General features: G+C 43.3%; 1 protein-coding gene across 4 annotated transcripts in view; it reads right to left on the minus strand.

Annotated features, from left to right (window-relative positions):
* Positions 1–20,964, minus strand: part of dpp6a (dipeptidyl-peptidase 6a) — a 196,014-nt gene that overhangs the window by 131,471 nt on the left and 43,579 nt on the right. The window lies entirely within an intron of this gene.

The raw sequence follows: 20,964 nt of genomic DNA on the forward strand, positions 1-20,964 counted from the left end.
CCTGCATGTATAAATCCATCATATCATTACATATCATTACACGCACGCACACACACACACGCACGCATGCACGCACACACACACACACACACACACACACACACACACACACACACACACACACACACACACACACACACAGCATCAGGGCTTGTGGGCATCATGACAAGAAGAAGGAGGAGGAGGATGAGAAAACTTCATCAAGCACTTTTTGCACAGTTTACAAAATGTTGAATAAGAATAGAAAAAGAAGAAAAGAATAGAAACAATTAATAAAATAATTTCTTATCATTAAATAATTAAAGCAATGTGCAAGTTAACAGGGAATATTTGTGCAATCATGGAGAAAATATTTTCATCAATAGGACACCCAAATGTTACCAAATATTTTAAAGCATGCCCTGAAATTTGTTGGTATGGCAACTGATTCCCAAAATCAAGCGTTAAGCCATATTAAAGTTCCCAACAGATAAAAGACACAATGTACAGAAAATAAAAGACCTCATAATTAAAATACAGTTTCAAAATGTGACCCCATTTCAACCCTTCAAGGCGATAAGAGAAGTCAAACACAGAGATAAGAAATACAGCAAATATAAGAAAGTGCATTATTAAAAATTAAAGGCTGTAACAGCGGAGACAAAAGGAGTCACAACCGAAGTACAGATAAAACAACAGCACTCTAATTAAAGACCTTAGAGAATAAAAAGGTCTTGACTTTTTTCTTGAATGCCTTTCAATCATCGACAGCTCTCATGTCATCTGGAAGAGAGTTCTAGAGTGTGGGGCCATGGCAACAGAATGCAGTCTCTTCCGTTGGGTGGTGGGCACCATCAGAATACCATCGACTGATCTGAGAGCCCTCAGTGATATTTGGTCAGGTGTTGGGCACCAGCAGCATGTACTTATCGGCTGATCCGAGAGCCCTCGAGAGTGCATGCCTAGTGATCATGCTGCTGAAGTAAAAAGGGGCAAGACCATGTAAGCACTTAAAGGTCAGCAGAAGGATGTTAAAGTTGCTTCTGAATGACAGAGGTAGCCAGGGCAACTCTTTACAGACCGTTATATGTGCTTTCATCTCCACACAAGCTAGCATTCTGCTTGCTCTATCCTCCGTAGGCTTGAAAATACAGAGGGAGAATGCTATCAGTGCATTACGCTAGTCCAGCCAGGATAATGCCAATGCATGTGGGAGTTCCTCTTTCTATATCAGTTGCTGTGAGGATACGTCTGACATTGCTAAAATGAAATTTAGAGGTTAGGTCACAGTCAAATGTGAGGACTGTGTTTTTGATATGATGTTGGGACTTAACTGATATGGTCTCCAAATATACTGCATTAGTGCACGTGTGATGCACTAATCCCAATGATAATAAATTCCATTTTGTTATCACTGAGTTGCAAAAATGGATGTCTTCTAGACAAGTTCGGACGTCCTTGTTCTCTGTTGATTTTATTGTATATTTTGATTTGATTATGTTGATGATAATGAAGAGAAACCAATATTCAGATTTAAATTAATTGTTCAGATTGATAAAATATTTTGTATATTTACATGCCAACAAACATGAGGTTTTCATCATGAAGCTGTAAACCGAGATGAAACCAATGAATAACAGAACTGTCAGTGAAAATGGCTTACGGTAATTTCACATGCAAATGAGAGTGCATGCAACTGTGTTGACTGAACGCTACTGTGCGGGAAAATGAGAGAAAGATAGTGAAGTAAATATGCATGCCAGTTTAATGCTCAGGATTAGATCTACACTGAACTCTGTCAAATGTGTCAGATGATAAGTGTGATGTTGAACATGATCGACAGTCATTATGAATTCTGAGCTTCACAGCTACGATGAACCCAACAACTATGAGGTTCAAACCGTCAGAGAATCACACTTTTGTACAGACCAAAGGAAACCTAAAGCACCATTGAAAAAGCCAGAGTTTATCACTCCTCATACTAAAAGCAGTTTGGATTAATTCTTCCATCTCAGTAACTAAACAGTAACTAAACAATGAATCATGCGTCGTGGGACTCTGTGGTTTGTGATCAGGAAGTATGCACCTGTAAACTACACTAAATTTGAGACAACAGGTTGCAGAGTGCGTTGGTGCTGGGACACAGTAGTGAATGTGCTGCACAGGTGACACATTTCTTCTTCTGAAGCTGATCCTCTTGGGCACAACACTACAAAAACCGCAAATACATCTCTAGTTTATCGCTGACAGAACACTGGGCACCATCCAGCAGGCTATTTTTCGAAATGAACACAATGCTCCAACACTTTAAATGCTGCTTCACTATTTCTTTACTCATTAATTCCCATTTTTTGTTTGTTATGTCCATGGCAGGGCATTGTGTCCAGAGGACGTCTCTGCTGAGCTATTCCAGGAGAGTTACTGCAGCTCTTCCAGAGGGGAACAGAGACATCCAGAGACATAAAGTTCAGCTGACCATTACATAGGAGAAAAAAAAGAAACGGAAATCAAAGTCATTTGAACAGAGTCGAGGAGATCTTTACGGAGGGAAGAGTCAGAGAGAGAGGGAGTGAAATGCAAGGATAGACACAGCATGGAGGACAAAGAGCAAAGAGGATAGGGAGAGAGAAAGAGATAGAGAGACAAGCTCAGACACAGAAAGTGAGTCCAATTACAGCAGAAAATACAGCTCTGCAGGTGATTCTGTCAGGATTATTCTGTTTCAGCCAGAGGAATTCACCCAATTAGAGCACAGGTCCTTCCACCAGACATCCAAGAATGTGTATGTGTGTGTATGCACATGTGTTTGTGTGAATACACACAAGTGTGCTTTGTTATCTATCACCTGTCTCAGTAAGTGCACGCATGCACACACACACACACACACTCCTCAGGACAAAGGTATAGCAAGGCCAATCATGCAGGCAGCAGACACGTGATCAATTACCCTGTACTGTGACTTCCTCACACAGACTCAGGACCACACTCACACCACCTCAGGCCTTCACACCATCTCAGCACCCGCAGCGGGGCATCACTGGGGGTGGAGGGTGTGTTGTGGTGTGGGGTCCTCCTGGACTGTTTTCACACAAATCTCTCCTGCCTTATCTGACTCTCTGTGATAGTTGAGGCCTCTAAACAGTCTCTACAGACGTGGCTTCAGCATGGAGACTGACAGCACCAGCGATGCTGCACTACACTGGGGTTCTGGGGGTTCTGTCCCACACCATCCCAGCCTCTGCTGGCTATGTCTCTCTCTCTCTCTCTCTCTCTCTCTCTCTCTACCCCCCCCCTCCATCTGTCTTTGGCGGCCTATCTTTTCTGAGTCCCCCCTCTCCATCTGTTACCTTGCTCTCTCTCTCTCCCTTATACCTCCACACCTCCTCTCAATCTTTGCTTCTCTGTGCTCTTTTCTCTTTCTCTTACCTCAAAACTCCTCCCTCTCTCATTGTTCTCCTTGTTTCTTCCTCCTCACCCCCTCCTTCCCTGTATCTCTCTCCCTCCGCCCTCCCTCTCTATTTCACTCTCTCCCTCACTTCCTCTCTCTATCTCACTCACTCTTCCCCTACAAACCCTGCTCTCCTTCTGTCTCATAGCTCCTTCAGGACAGGTTTCCAATGTCATTTTGAGCACAAACCCCCAGCAGAGTCTCACACAGAAGAAGAATACCCTAAAAGCTGTCAGCAGACAGACACAAAGGCTTCCAAAGGCTGCTTCACACTTAAAAGGTGCCAGAGCACATCACACTGAAAAGAAAGTTTGGCAAGAGGTCTGGACTTCTGTTGGCCCACATTGCCCATTGTTAGTGGAAAGCTTTCAAAACAAGCATAGAACAACATGGACGTCCCAGGTGGCATGAGGCGGCCCGGGAGGATGTGAAGAAGGAAGAACAAAAGTAGGAGCTGTTTCACTAAATCACTGTAGGACAAAGCCTGATTTATAGAAGACCAAACCAAGGAAATGATGTGGTTCTGTGGAGAGTGGTAGGGCAAAGAAGTTGTTGAGCATATTACTTTTTATTAACTGAGGGAAATTATGCCTTTGTCCGGTTTCATTAATTGTAGCAAGGAAGGCCTGCCCTCTATTGACAGCTTTAGGCAAGACAGCGTTCATAAATCATGCATCAAAGCACTTATTTAGTGAGCTCGTGAAATCGATGTCCAACACTGTCCTCCTCACGAGTAGGCTATGCGTCACCTCAGCCTGAGGGTAATTCATTTTCCCTATCGACTCGCTCGCCTTTTTAAATTCATCATAGAAAAAAATAGCTTTGTTCATGAATCTTCACTTGGCCCAGGTTAGAATATCTGATTGATGTTGAACGTAAGACTAGTTTATAATCAAGTGCAGCTGTGTTTCGGGCAAACAGCAAGAGTAGAATTACTGCCAACAACTACTGCTAACAAATAAATAAATAAAATCTCTGCGCATTATGACAGTCCTCGTGCATGCCCGATCATCCTTTCCCTTTAAACAGGAGGAATTAAAACGCACAGCCAAGTAGTATTTATTTAAACTTCTCTAGCCCGAGACTTCGGCGCAGGATATCCTCTAGTGGCGACTTGCTGGAACTGCGGGCTGATGGTCATTTTCTCAGACACGTGAAACTCCAGGTCGAAATTGTGTTTTTAAGTATTCGTGTCATGTTTATTAAATGTCATATTGTGTTTCATATTATTATCCCGTATGCAGTCCTAGTAGGGTACAACACTCAAGAGGAGAAGGAGGGTGGGCGATGGAGACAATATTAGACAATGAAAGCCCGTACCGCTCCTCTCGCCATGGCTGTGTACGTGTAGCCACGAGAAGGGTGCAAAATGCAGTCTGTTCTGATACATCACTGCTTAGGCGTTATGTCTTTGGGGTCTTTTTCTATATGTGTGTAAATATAATGGTGAAGTGTCATAAGTAATGATCAACTAAGCACTTTCATACCGTAACACCGATTCACGGCACACAGGCATAGCAGCGTTTTGGGGAGATGAATAAAAGAGACGTTTGCTGATCCGGATCAAGGAGACTGCTCTACACCCGTTAGAGGAAGAGTTATATCCTCCAACTTAGACGAGACGTCCGGCGGCTCCCTGCGGTAATGGCTCGTGCAGCTGGAGACGAAATCGTTTTTACGCAAAGACAAAGATATTAATGATCGCCATCTGTTGGCGCAACTGACAGAAGATGAGACACACAATCGCTTATAGTGTGTGTGTGTGTGTGTGTGTGTGTGTGTGTGTGTGTGTGTGTGTGTGTGTGTGTGTGTGTTTGTGTGTGTGTGTGTGCGTGTGTGTGTGTGTGTGTGTGTGTGTGTATGAGAGAGAGAGAGACTCGTAAAACATTCTAAGTACCTGTGATAAACTTTTGTAATGTTTTCACATTTAAAACCCTAAACAAAATGTATGATTCATATAGTTAAATAAAACATTATATAAAGTGCTCTAAACTGCATTTTAAAATGTTAGATTCCAGTACCAGTCATCTATTGATAACTGATTTGTTTCTTTTATTACTGTAATTACACAGGCCTATTATGTGTTTTTCGTTCATTCTTCATTCATGATGCCACTGCTCATATAGAGCTGTATTTGGAGGTTGGAGATTACATCCCTGCATGAGAAGCTGCATGTTTGGGAAGGGCATGGTGTCAGGCCCGGCCCACATCCACCTGCACACACATGGCAACAGACACCAGTGAACTGAACGTAGGATCCTAAAACCCAACTGATGACCACCACTTCCATCACAGTGTTACTTTACTATAGTGTAACTAACACAGTGCCTATATATCCCTGGGATTCAGACCTTGGTGTTCTCTAGTAGGTGACAAACACCTACAAACACATTGACCAACCTTTTTATTAAAAGATGAATGCACGCGCCAATAGCAGCAGAGACATTATTCTGACATTACCAATGAACCCCTCATTTCCATAATGAAGCTTCCATTTCCATAATGGGTCTCCCATTCCATAAAGGGCATATTAACTCAAATTGTCACTACAGAACACTGCACTCTGCGCATCCAGACATCCAGACTTACCAATAAGAAGAAATTAATGTGATCTCCCACTACTCTGTAATCTCTAATCTCATGCTAAAGTATTATGTAATAGCCAGTAGTTTGTTATTCTGTAGAGAAGCACAGAACTCAGGGCACAAAAATGACCTGACAGCCTCACCAGATGCAGAAACAAACCAGAATACATGCGATGCAACCCATGTAGCACATCTTATTAAGGTTTAGAAACCCAAGAGAGACAAGTTAACCAAACACCTGGAACACTACATGATGAATTCACAGAGGTGGATAATTCAAGTTCAGAAAGTCCTCCTTGGGTTTTCCATGCAATTACCTGTCTTCACCAATCCATCAAACAAGTAGGCATAAGTAATTAAATCAGCTGGGTGATATATCATGGAAGGACTTCTATATTTCTCAATCTGAACTTTTACAGCTCTCCCTTGTGGCCACTGTGTGACTTATAGTGCAGGTCTTTCTAGACTACTAGTTTGACAGCCTCTGTCTGTGTAGGAAGAGGTATGAGTCAAAACCAGGGACAGGCAGGGCCCTAATGTGAAGCTGAGCTGCTGCATACAGTACAGCAGGGTTACTCAGCTATATTCCTGGAGATCTACGCTCCTGCAGAACTTAATTCCAGCCCTAATCTGATTCGATGAATCAGACCTTTAGGAGCATCTGAACATTGGTAGCAGGTGTGCTGAACCCAGACTCATCAGGACTGTCGATCTCTAGGACCAAAGCTGGGCATCTCCATTTACCAGTTAATGATGAATACTGCACCGTACCTGCCTCATGGGGGTGCATAATTGGCTGTCTCTGAGAAACCCCTGTAGGTACTATTACATGTCACAATGTGGAGGCTACAAATGCACTCACATAAAGAGCCACAGCAGTATCAGAGGAGCCTGTTCTTAATTACACACTAGACCAAGACGGAGGACAAGCTTGGTGTCACTGTCAATCGACCCCTACTTGCCATGTGTGATGGATTTCACAAACTACACCGTCGCATGGCCCCGGCGTGGAGCTAGTCGCAGGCCTCCTAATGTTCGCATATCGGCTGTAATACATTTAGGGAATTGTAACAAAAATCTAATTTACTGGGGCTGGTTATTTTCCCAATGCCCTCCTCCTCTTCATGTGTTAAAGCCACTGTGACGTCGTCCTAATTCCAGCTTCATGGCCAGACCCAGCAGTGCAGGATGCCAGCTGCTGCTCATTTGCCCCCATCCCGTGCCTCCCGTTCGGGGACGTGTTGATGGTGCCCGCCCTCCCAGACGTGTCCTGTAGCAGCTGTTGCACAGGATACGGCTCCCAGCCAGCCTCGTCAGGACCCTAATGTCTCTATTATGCCATTCATCTCCCGCATTAGCACGGGGGGCGGGTCTCTGATAGCAGACGCCACGCCGGCCAGGCCTCGAGGAATCTGGGCAGCCCTGTGGATCCAACCTGCTGGCACTCGGGGGAACAGGGCTGGCACTAATCCAGAGTGTGATTTAAGACGTTGACAAGCACAGTGGTTTTCTCAGACAGCCGGAGTTTGGACCAATCAGACTCCGGAAGGAGATTTTTAGTGGTGTGACAGGTCCATTCGTTAGTGTAGAACTAACGACGGCATTACCGCTAGCAACGAGGTCGATGGTGTTTACCCTGTCTGTAGTGTTAGACTAATGATCGCTCCAGTGTTATCAGGAGACCAGTGTTGGTTTTCAGGAAGTAATTTATGAGTCCATAGCAAGTTCTCAGCAAATACAAAGTCACAGCTTTCCTGTTGCCCTCTGCAGGTTATAAACTCCACTCTCATGTACCATGTAACCAAAACACAGCAGGGTAAACTCTCTCCTAATGCCACCTCACACCTGCTCATGAACTGTTCTGACAGTCCTCTATTAGATTAGATACTTCACAAAGTCCAGACTTTCTTTAAAAGAAAGATAAAAAGCTCTAAAACAGTATTAATGTCAATTAAATCTGAAATGACCTTTGCTAGCAGACAAAGGCAGACAATGCAAAAGTTTAAACTCAAAGAAATAAAAAAGTTCCTTCTTTTGTAAGTCTGTGGGCACAAATGTCCACACTAAAATGACCCGTTGTAACATACTGAGCATGTGGTAAGCCAATATGTCTGGTTAGGCAGATAAAATTGAGCTTGGGAAATCTTTAATGATTTGTGACCTCTCTGTAGCAATATGGAGCTCTAAAACTCTGTAGCCATTACAGTGGTTGTCTAATATGTGATGCCCTGGAAAACCACAAACATTCATGGAATGTGAGCTCTTTAATATTTAGCATATTTTCTACTCTGCATTTTTATTTATCTTAATACAAACACTGAGATCAAACCCTGTGCTTTCATACACGCAAGGACTATGGACAAGCTTATGTTTGCTAGCACTATGAAAACTCTTTTCTTCTTCTTTCTCTCGCTGTCTGGCTACTTGTCTTTCTGCCTTGGTCTCCCTGTCTCTGTCTCTCTCCGTGTTTCTATCATCTGCCTGTCTCTCTCCACTCAAAGTTAAAATTTTCAGATTTTAGTAAATCATTACTGACACATAATTATGTAATAAATGACCTCTGATGTTTAAATTGTGTTGAGACATTATTCTGAGCAAGGTGGAGATGAGTGGCAAGTATAATTGCACTTGTGCATATGTGTGTATATACTATAGCATGTAACCATCTGAGCGAGGAGATCTCTACTCTGAAATGAAATGAACAGCTCTCAAACCTTGAAACCTTTAGAAATCTCTTTGTGTTTTTGTGACACTTGTATGCAGAAACTTGACAGACCTGCTTCAGAAGTGAGGAGCAAAGATGAGCATGAGTACGAGAACAGAGGGCTTTCAAAACACAAGAGCTGTTTCCCCAGAATGGAATTCCTCACCATCCCAAGGCTGAGGAGCCACAGAGAGCAGAGACAACACTGCTCATTCTGCCCCGTGTTGCCTTACACAGCTACGATGCTGCGATTCACCATCTGTTCCATTCACTAACCCCAGTGGGAGAGCGGCACCCAGGGGAGAGTCTGAAAACCCCAAACCACAGCAGTTCTTTCACAGTCAGTGGAGTGAAGCTTGTGAGTGCTGTCAACATCCAAAATCATAATAAGGAACTTCATCAGGAGCCAGAAGTCAGTGGATGGTGGGCGGGGAAGGGCAGCGAGGGTAATCAAACCGGGCACGCTGTCAGCCTAGAACTTGAATATCATTGCATGGCAAAGAATAATATGGGGGTGATATTAGTGGGCAACGCGTAAAAGCAACACACACCAACAGACGCAAGGACACACACTCACTGATATGCATACTGCTGACATGCACATGGAACATACACTAGCGCACACACCTCATCTGCATTCAAAGCCCTATGTGTGTGTAATATATGTGTGTGTTTGTGTGAGCATTTATCTAAGCTCAGGAGATGGGAAAGAAAGTTTGATGAGATTTTAATCACAGATCTTCATACGGAAGCTTAGCTGCATGCAGGATTAAGCAGTCCAAGCCTTCATGTATTGACAAAATGGGATTTTTTTTGCACAAGTTAGGGCCTAGCTCAAGCTACATAAGGACATAATTAATCGTTTTAAATGCATTGCAATTTTTTTAATCATCAGTGTAATTCCATGGCATAAGCCCTTTGCATCAGTTAGTTCTAATCAATAGACTTCCATTAGCCCTGGACACATATTTTGTCCAGCACATTGGCTATTATGAAAGGCCATGCTTTGGAACCAAAGCTCTTGGTCGCATGGATGTCAGTGAAGACTGGGGTGGCCCCATAAAAGCATTGCGGCAACTACGCAAGCTCCATGTAGTTCAATACAGAGGGAGTCGATATGTTTTTCATCACAGGGGGATTCATTTCCACTAGTTCACTTGCTTTAAATGCCACCTTGCAGGGCCAAGAGGAACACAGTGATTAATTAAGGTCAGGCTATTCGATTCCATCCACAAGATGTGAGAGACGGCTTTAGTCAAATTAAAAATCCAGCGATGGATGGACTGCGTATTGTGTATGGATGTGTATGTATCTGTGCTAATGAGTTGATGCAGTCACAGTGAAATTACCAATGCTGAATTCAGTGTGCATTGAAATCTAATTGAGGCTAAATTAACAAATTAAGAACATGCTAAACTAAAAAGGCTGATTCAATCCTGATTACTTCACTGTGAAATAAAATAAAACAACAAGCTAAAAAAGTTGCTGTACAGAAAGCACATAGATGGCAATTCGAGAACTGAATTTTGAGAACAACCTTCCCTACAAGGCCTGGGCAATACAAGATATGCAGTTCATATCAAAATCAAGACCTGAACCTGGTCTAATATATCTGCTGTATCAAAATATGTGGACATGTCTCAAGGTTTTCTATTTCTAGCTGTTATGCAGTATCATGAAGCCTAACCTAGAACCATAACTCACATGCCCTGTTAAAACATTTGGATCAGACCTTCCAATGTAAGTGTTGTATGAAGAGTGGTGTGATCCATTCAAATTAAATACACATCTATATATCTTTTCTCGTGAACAATTATGAACAACATATATGCAACAAGAACATAGACCACTTCTGTCTCACAGCCCTACATTGGCCAATACCAATAAACCTTAGCTTGTTAATTTAACAAATGAGAGATACTCTTTTAAAATCAGAATATGATCAAACAGGTTTTTAATGTTTTGTAAAAAAAAAAAAAAAAGAGAGAAAAGAATGGTGCTCTCACTTTCACTACATTCCAAAATTATTGGCTCACCCATCCAAATTATCGGAAAGTGTTCCAATCACTTCCATGGCCACAGGCATATAAAATTAAGCACGCAAAATGGTTTTACAAACATTTGTGAAAGAATGGGACACTATCAGGAGCTCAGTGAATTCCAGCGTGGAACTATGATATGATGCCACCTGTGCAACAAATCCAGTTGTGATATTTCCTCACTCCTAAATATCCCACAGTCAACTGTCAGCTCTATAATAAGAAAATGGAAGTGGAATGACAGCAACTCAGCCACGAAGTAGTAGACCACGAAACTGATGGAGCGGGGTCAGCGGATGCTGTAGCGCATAGAAGAATCACTACAGACATCCAAACTTCATTGGCATTCAGATTACCTCAAGAACAGTGCGCAGAGAGCTTCATGGAATGGGTTTCCATGGTCGACCAGCTGCATCCAAACCATATATCACCAAGTGCAATGCAAAGCATCAGTTGCAATGGTGTAAAGCACGCTGCCACTGGACTCTAGAGCAGTGGAGGTGCATTCACTGGAGATGAATCATACTTCTCCATCTGGCAATCTGATGGATGAGTCTGGGTTTGGGGGTTGCCAGGAGAACAGCACTTGTCTGACTGCATTGTGCCCAGTGTAAAGTTTGGTGGAAGGGGGATTACGGTGTGGTGTTGTTTTTCAGGAGCTGGGCTTGGCCCCTTCGTTCCAGAGAAAAGAACTCTGAATGTTTCAGAATACCAAGACATTTTGGACAATTCCATGCTCTTAACATTGTGGGAACAGTTTGGAGCTGGCCCCTTCCTCTTCCAACATGACTGTGTACCAATGCACAAAGCAAGGTCCATAAAGACATGGATGGCAGAGTCTGGTGTGGATGAACTTGACTGGCATGCACAGAGTCCTGACCTCAACCCGACAGAACACCATTGGGATGAAATAGAGACAGAGAGCCAGGCCTTCTCATCCAACATCAGCATGTGACCTCACAAATGCGCTTCTGGAAGAATGGTCAAATATCCCCATGAACACACTCCTAAACCTTCCCAGCCTTCCCAGAAGACTTGAAGCTGCTCTAGCTGCAAAGGGTGGACCAATGTCATATTGAACCCTATGGATTAGCAATGGGATGTCATTTAAGCTCATATGTGAGTCAAAGAAGGTGAGTGAATACTTTTGACATTATAGTGTACTTTAATTTGAATTAATGAAAGTAATATAGGCTACCAGTATTAAATACAATACAAACTCCTGATTGGAAAAGTATAATTAGTGCAGATGAGTTAAATGCTCTGGTTATACAGTTCTGAGCCAATGCAACCATCATAGGACCAATTAATTAGTGTGTATTAATAATTCAGTAATCCTACTCCTTTTACAAATATTTTCAGTGTAATACCAAACAGCATTGCTCCACAGGGAGAAAAAGAATGATAACATGAAGCTACCATCAGCTTTTTTAATAGGTTAAGCCAATTTGTACCTACCCGGGGATCACATTTAGGTATTATCGCGCATTAGTAATTAACACGTAGCATTAATATACTTTAACCCCATGATAACTTATTCGGATTCAGAACCTTGGAGAGCTCCACCAGCGTCGAGAGCAAAACGAGCTCTGTAAACAATTTCAGTACCTTGGACAGCGCATTAGGCACAAACGCCGCGCTGTTTATAATTACTTTCACCGTCATTAAATGCATAAAATATTGTGAGATGAAGATAAGGAAAGATGTTCTGTCAAGTGAAATGGACACCTGCTCTTACTGCACCTATGCAGATGGAAATTCTGAAGTGAGGGGGACCAAGCTGTACAATATATACGTTTATGCTTGTAGATGCTAGATTTCGGATGGGGTCAATATAAATCTGGAGGGGACATGTCCCTCCCGTCCCCAGTGCCATCTGCGCCCCTGCGTACGATAAAGAAAAGAAAGTCGTATAAACCACTCATGGGTGTGGCGATACAGGTAGCACAAGGTGACAGCTGACACCCTAGACAAAGTCTTACTACCTCAATTAAGCTGCTATCCTCAATTAAAAATCCCTTATTTTAGCTTTCTCTCAATTTAAGTTTATTATTTATTTAAGATTATTACATTAACTGCTGTTCGTCCCTCTGATTGGCTCAGCAAGAATTCAAGAATTATACCACATTTAGTTCCTACTTCTCACTGTTATTGGCTGTGACATAATTGTTATGTCTGGATAATACGTTTATCTTTTCCACGTAAACAGAGTTATTTCCAACATAGTTCTGCAGAGCCATTCCTCATCCGTGTTGATACTAGCACGTTGTTCACGTGTCAAGCTTCTTGCCGAGTTAAATCATTATTAATATACCATGAATGAATACGAATAAAATTCATTAACATAATTACTTACACAACCTTATATGTGCCCGTTAGCTGCGTACAGCATTCAGTGCTATATTAATGTATTTATTCCATGCCTACGGCCTCGATTTTAACCAAATCCTGTGAACATTAGCAACTACAGAACAAAAATTAAACCAATACAATAATGTCATTAAATGCCCATTAATTTTACCTGCAGAAATCGCTTTTACACTAAAGATAATTAAGTGTTGTTGCCCCAACCTTATCACCACTTGTATAAAATCCTGGACACGCCACTGTCATATCTTCAAGTTACAGAAAAATAAGCCTTTAGCCGTTATGGCGGAACGACATTAACCGCGGATTCTCGTGGTTAGGCTTGCCTTGGCTAACAAATAAATGGGGGATCGAAAAATACGACCAGAATCTAGTGCGCCTTGATTCCTGAAGCGCGAGTTCACGCTCAGACAAAAGCGGTGCGTATTCCTGTGAAAAGCGACGCTTTCCACTCTTTTCATCCTGTGACACGTGGACCACATCGAGTGATAAATAAAGCGAACTTCATCAGCTCGTGGTGATTAGAATTTCATTAAAACCCTAAGCTAATGAATACGGAATGATAGGACTGTATTTCCGCAGAGAGACTAGTTGGCTGGTAATAGCGAGTGCTCATGTGTGACAGCAATCACGGTCATCAAATAGCTTTGAGCCAAACACATCACGAAACTTATTAAAAAGTTTTTCAACGGACTGCCAGCGAAATTGTCATTAGAAGCCAAGAGGGCAAAACCGTGCGCCGTGCCGAATAATGAAAAACAAACAGGGTGAAAATGTGCGCCGTTATCTCCGGCTTAATTCAAATGACATTTGAACGGGAAAAAAACGCAACGCGAGATGGTCGTTGAACGATACTGCGCACCTGCGCGCTGGAAGGGCCACTGGAAACATAATCAAATCTGGCAAAGAGGAGGACAAATAGAAGATTGCGCTCACATCCTCGTCAACGTACTGACTCATTTTAAGTCTGGGCAGAGGCGACAGGTTTTCTCCTCGGTGCCCTTTCTACTCAGCAGGTGACTTGCTTCGGTTAAAACGGAAAGAGCTGCTATTGCTAATCTTTCCCGAAAATCTCAGGTACAGTAATGCCATGACTTAAATGTCACGGACAAGTGGCGAGAGCTGCAGGAACGCAGTCGCGCCACAAACAGGTCGCCCCGCCACAGACAGCCTACGATCTTACAGCGATCCAAAACCTTAAAATATTGAAGCGACTAAGTCGATCGGGATTAAATTCGGGCAGATATTCGACAGGGCGGATCGCAGTCCGTTCAACACGGGTGCGAGTTTGTTGGTTGGTGTGATCCCGAGCACTGTAGGCGTGGAGTGAGAATGTCACTTCGTGCCTTGATCCGAATTCTCCGCACGTGCTTCTTCTAGACACTCCGTCGCGGGTTTGGAGAACCGTCCATCTATTTGATGCAGCAATCGTGTAGTTTATCCCAACTAATTTCTGAACAGACAGGAACTGCGCTGGGGGGGGGGGGGGGGGGTCAAAGTACAAGGCAGGGCAAACGGGCTCAGCACAGAAGATATCTGCAGCCAATGAGCTGTGTGCGTGCTAAAGAGGTGTTTAGACACTGCTGTGTGCATGAGAAGTGACATTATGGGGTAAAGCTTTCAAACACTAACTCAAAAACAATTAACTGTTAAATAAGTATAGACAGAGTCATTACGGGAAAGAAGTGAATGATTAAAAAGTTAACCTGATTTTAAAAAGGCTTATTTAAAGCTTAGTCGCAACCCAAGTTTATCATCTTCGCACCCCCTCGTTGTCGATACAGTAAAGGAATACTACAGCGCCTCCACGTGGCCAGTATCCTCAGGATTTCCACGGAGTCGAAATTAACCCCCTTTCAATGGATTAGCAATGAAAAAGCAAACATGAAAAATACAAAAATTCATATTCTGAATGCTATCCCTGCTATGCTTAAAAGCACCATAACAGATATGCAAAACACTGCAACTATGACCTCATATACTAGCAGCAGCACCAACACAACAGATATAAGGTTGTCATTTCTGAACCTGACTCCCTCATTGTGAAGCACATCGACATTAAGACGAATGCACAGTGTGTGGCCCTCATTTAACATTCTCAATGTTTGTAGAGCTAATTGTATACTGAACAAATCTCCCCCTCCCCATGGCGGAGTGTGTAAGGGTGTACTCTACACTTCAATGTGCACACCTAGAGGAACCTGAGAAAATAGTGTTTATCTACCAGCTTCCATAGCAAACACGTGCGCGCACGCATACACACACACACACACACACACACACACACACACACACCCCAGGCGAGGCCGCTAGAGCAATAAGGACATCTGTTCCATCAAAAGTAATCATCCACAGAGAGATTTGCATATGCAAGAGCTCCTTAAATGATGCGGTACTCAGAAACACCTGCAGCTGTGTGCATGCGCTACACAGCAAACTCACCTCCCAAAACCAAAAGCACACAAATACAACAATATAACAGGGATGTATTCTTCAGGCCATGTTTCAAAGCCACACAGACACAGACACACACATACACACACACACACACACACACACACACACACACACACACACATGCAGACACAAACACAGACTCAGACATGTGCTAGCATGTGCACTGTAAGGAACATAAATACGTCAGTGAATCATTAAGACTCCTGTAAGCCAAGGTCGCTTTCGGCTGCCTCTCGATTAAAAACCAACGGCACAGACAACCTAAAACACCTCGGGATGTTCAACGACAATGTGTGATGACAACTTCATTAACATGTGACCGTGTTTATGAGTCATCTGGTGACAGGACACACTAAATCTTGGAGGCAATTTGCACTTCTTCCCTTTTAAATATCAGGCATCCTTCAGCTAAGTGCTCAGTTCAGTTTGCTTAGACACGGAGTGATTGCTTTACTGCGTACACCTACACTACAGATTTACTTAATTGGCTACCACTTATGTTGGCTGGCATATAGAAGGTTGTAAATACTGTACAACACTACAGAATCACTACCTTAATATTACTGTTCTTCTCAATCATTTACAAATTGGTATTACACACTTGTGCAAAACTCCCAATTATATATGTGGCTCTGGTGTCTGGATCACTGGCATAAATCTATACGTTTTAAAAGACGTGCAAACTCTTTAAGCACTTTTTTTTGTGAAAACACTTTGCATGATGCTTCCTGACCTCTGGTGCCATGAAAAGGTGAATCCATTGCACGTGGGTCCCAGACACAAAAACGCCCACAACAGGACAAACACTAAAGTGCTTTTCTCCAATGTGGTGTCCATGGTAACGGAAGAGACAAACAAAGTCAAAATGTTCTTTCCTGGACTGAGCATAAGAGCAGAGACCAAATGTAAACGGAGATGGAACGAGACTCTCAGGTTTTAGGTGTTGTGGCGTCTTTGCAGAAGAAGACAGGAGACGACATTTCTTCTCGTGAACACAACTTCACAATCAGGTTTACCAGAAAAAGGTGGAATAGGACCTGGACTGAGGCAGGTGTCTTGTGCCTCTCTCTCTCTCTCTCTCTCTCTCTCTCTCTCTCTCTCTCTCTCTCTCTTTTTCCTCTCTCTCTCTCTCTCTCTCTTGTGTGAAGTATGTATAAGAAAACAAGAACAACTGGAATATATCAGCTGTAATGGAACAAGAATATGTCAAATGTAATAATACAACTGGAATACATCAGCTGTAATGGAACATCTGGAATACATCAGCTGTAATGGAACATCTGGAATACATCAGCTGTAACGGAACATCTGGAATACATCAGCTGTAATGGCACAACTGGAATACATCAGCTGTAATGAAACAACTGGAATACATCAGCTGTAATGGAACATCTGGAATACATCAGCTGTAATGGAACATCTGGAATACATCAGCTGTAATGGAACAACTGGAATACATCAGCTGTAATGGCACAACTGGAATACATCAGCTGTAATGGAACATCTGGAATACATCAGCTGTAATGGAACAACTGGAATACATCAGCTGTAATAAAACAACTGGAATACATGCCACTAAGTGAATACATTTGTGTTGGTGGTTGTGTTTACTGGTACAGGGTCTGTATCTGGCATGCAGCAGAGGTTTTTAACAGCGATTAGGGTCGATATCTCACTCGCAGAAACACTGCACAATTGCCTAAGTAAGCATGAAACTCTTGCGCACTGTAATTAAACCTCTGCGTGCAAACAAAGCAACGGCAGCAATTATGCCCTTAACTCAATTTCCCCAAAATGAATCAACACTGGCATCTAGTGGATGCATAATAGCATCTTAATGTTGTTAACCACAGTCTGCCTCCCCCCGTAAGTACATGTAACGAGAAACCCATGAGGGATCGTACGAACAGACCGCAGGGACTCTGAAGCGAGATCGTGGAGACCATGTTCTTGCTGGAACGCTAATCTGCTCCGGCTGGTGCCAGTGCGTTAGATCCGTCCGCTGCTGTTGGCGTCGCTATCTGTAACCTCCCTTCTCGTCCCCTTGCCCACAGACAATCTTCGCCAGCCTAACCGACAGAAACCTTATTTCCCCGCCTGCATTACGTGATGGATGTTTTCTCCTCCTGCTCGTCACCTTGTGAGCTGCTTAGAAAATGGCTCCTGTGCCCCACAGGACTGGCCCTGCCATGTTTTGGCTCCCTTCGGTGGCTGGGGCAGTAATGGACACGGCCCCTTGAGCTCTCTCTCTTTGCTATGGAGGAGGAATTAATTTCTTGTACATTGATCTCTGGGTACACTGGAGCAAGGATGGCAAATGGTGTTTGGCACAGGCCAGTCCACACATCTCACTCCCCTGTACATCGGAGTTCATTATGTGAGCGGTTATGGCTAGAATATATGAGCCTTGTGCACCATAAATTGGTCAGGAAAGTTTAGTGAGACTCGTCGCCTGCATTTCGGTGGCAGGTGAAGTTTTTGCAGCATCTGGACATAATAGATCACTGTATTCTGGATTAAATGATCCACCATCTGAGGACAAGACCATTTATCATGAGTGGAGGAAATCATATTGGTATTTTAAAAAAGTTAGCCAGATGCGTGGGAGGCAGAAGGAACTTGATTCATCAGTGGGGCAGCTGTTCCGACTGAGGAGAGAATCCAGAGACTCTCAGCTGGAGAAGGAGAGATGGAGTAAAAGAAAGGGGGAGGGATAGAGAGCCAGAGAGAGATAAATTAGAAAGAGTGGAGAGAAAGAAAAGCACATCAAAGAAAGCACAGTAGAGAGAACGAAAGAGGCAGAGATAGAGAGGTGGGCCGTCGAGAGAGAAGGAGAGAGAGAAAGAGGGACAGAAAGGGAGAGAGAGAAAGTGGAAGAGAGAGAGAGAGGGAAACAGAAAGAGAGGGATAGAGAAAAAGCTAGGGAGAGAGAAACAGAGAGAGAGAGGAAGAGAGAGAGAGAGAGAGAGAGAGAGAGAGAGAGAGAGGGAGAGATAGAGAGAGAACTCATTTATTTTCCCATGTCACATGGTTTTCTCTGACCCATCCCTCACTCTGACTGCTGTCACACACCTCCACCTTCACCCTGCAGCTGCATCTTGACCGGGATCAATACAGCCACTACAGCACATTTCTGTCTCTCATAACTGTACTTCAAAACACAGGAGAAAAAACATCTGAATCAAACACCAAACTTTCTTTAGGGGCAGAAAGTGTTTAGCAAACTAGTATAGTTGGGGTGGGGGGCAGCAGAGGATGCTGGGAAAGTGACCTTATGTAGTAACGACAGCAGCCTTATGGTCATCAGAGCTGTAGGTGGTGCAGGTGGTATGGAGGGTGAGGGAGGGGGTGTGTTCTCCTACTGACAGATGCTTAGTGACAGTTGCACACTGATGCTGTTGCAGTTGACCAAGTTTGTCAAAAGTCCAAATGGGGAAGTGAATTGAGCCTGTCATTCTTCAACCCTCCCCTCTGCTGGGGCCCATGAGAGAAGCCCTGCACCATATCGCTCTGCTCAGATCAGAATGAGGTTAGATTTGAGCGTCTTTAGAAGCACTGAATTTACAGAATGTGTGAAATATACAGTGCATGAACTAGAACCCAAGTCTATTAGAAATGTCTGAGATAACGAACCCAACATATTCAGACATGCTGGTCAGAAGACAGAACGATAGGAGAGGATTATCTTTCAATTAAAGGGCAAGTTACGCATAAAAATAAGACACTCTCCAAAGACGAGACCTTCATGTGGATGTCTTTAACAGAACAGACTGATGTATGAGCACAGGCACTAGCGCCAGCTCGGCCTCTATTGGTATGTATCACCGCATGCGTCTCTGTGTGACTCCCAGCAGGGGGCAGCGTGCCCCGGGGACATCAGGCACAACATCTCCCGTTATTACTCCTGCCAGCTTCACTGACCCCAGCCGAAGGTGGAAGTGCTTTCATACGGCTTCTCTGCGAACGCTTGGCCGGGTGACGCCCCAGAGGCAAGCGTGGTGCTACGAAGTACATCAGCACCTGCCGGAGTCTTCTGGGCTCTCCGCTGCTTCTCCTGTTTGGGGGTCCATGTATGGTACTGGCAGTGCCGCTCAGATAGTCAGCCATGGCTTAATCCCTTGGTGCTTTTCTCCAGTCTGCTACAGGAGGACGGTAGTTATGCAGCTGGACCTCAGGGACCTCTGGGAGGACGCCATGCCACCGGTTCCTCTCTGTCTCTAATCACGACTAAAGAACCTCATATTTATTATAAGGCTTTTTTTTTCCTGCACACAGGCACTCCAAATGTTCTTGACGTTGATTTAATTTGCCTCCAAACTTTGGCCAGTGTTTACTATGGAAAAAAATCAATAAATTGAACTGGGCATAATTCATTTCTCCACAGCCTTGTCTGTTTGGTATTCAGACCGCCAAAAGGTAAAGGTTGGGTAAGTGACAGGGAACGCAACCGGCCTTAAGTCAATATTGATTTCTAGCACTAAAATAATGACTCAAAGGCTAGGAGGAATCCTTCCACAAGACAAATGTGCATGGGCAGAATTGCATATTTCTTATTTCCTCTTATATAAATCATTATCTCCCATACTGCATATTGCACCATCTGTCGTTTCCAATGGGAGAAATATAAAACAAAATCAATGCCATAACTGATTTGTTGTTTTGTTTTGTTCTGTTGAGCTCTATCTCATTTTTCTGGGTGAAAATTTTCCATCAATAAATTACATGCACAAGTATAACAGCAACAAATTTTCATATTTGAACTTTTTCTTAATGCAAACAACTGTTTACCCTCCAAGACCTTTGGAATTTTTTTATACTTTCTTGTTAAGAGGATTCTTTTGTCTAAACCCCTGCACTAAGCCTGATCGGTGCTTAGAGGAGGTTTTCGCTCCTGAGGGACACGAATGAGAGGAGGGGGATGGACAGATGTTATAGCAGAGAAAGGTCAGAAGGGGAGTGTGAAATCTGGCACATCAATAAATGAAACAGACACAATATCAGTATATCAATGATGCCCAGAAAATCCATCATTACAGGCAGAGTTGGACAGAAGGTCTGAAAGACGAGTTTCCTGATTGGGAGCAGTAAGTAAATCACCTTAAAAAAGGAAAAATTGTAGATATGACAGACTTAGGAACTTACAAGTATAGCAAAATGCATGACTCCAGTCTAAGATGACAGGAAATACTGTAGCCACTCAAAAGGCAGCAATCAAGTCAGAGGCTGCAAAACAAACAAATTCCCCCCTGCAGACGCCGATAACTGAGATATGCAGTGATTCTACTGGGTTGTGCCTCTGTGGGAAGGGTAGAAGCTGTCAGCACTGATGCACAACACGTGCAACATAAAATGCTGACAAAAGCATCCCGACCAAACTCTAAATGC

This window comes from Brachyhypopomus gauderio, chromosome 13 (genome assembly GCF_052324685.1).
Source record: "Brachyhypopomus gauderio isolate BG-103 chromosome 13, BGAUD_0.2, whole genome shotgun sequence".
Taxonomy (NCBI): domain Eukaryota; kingdom Metazoa; phylum Chordata; class Actinopteri; order Gymnotiformes; family Hypopomidae; genus Brachyhypopomus; species Brachyhypopomus gauderio.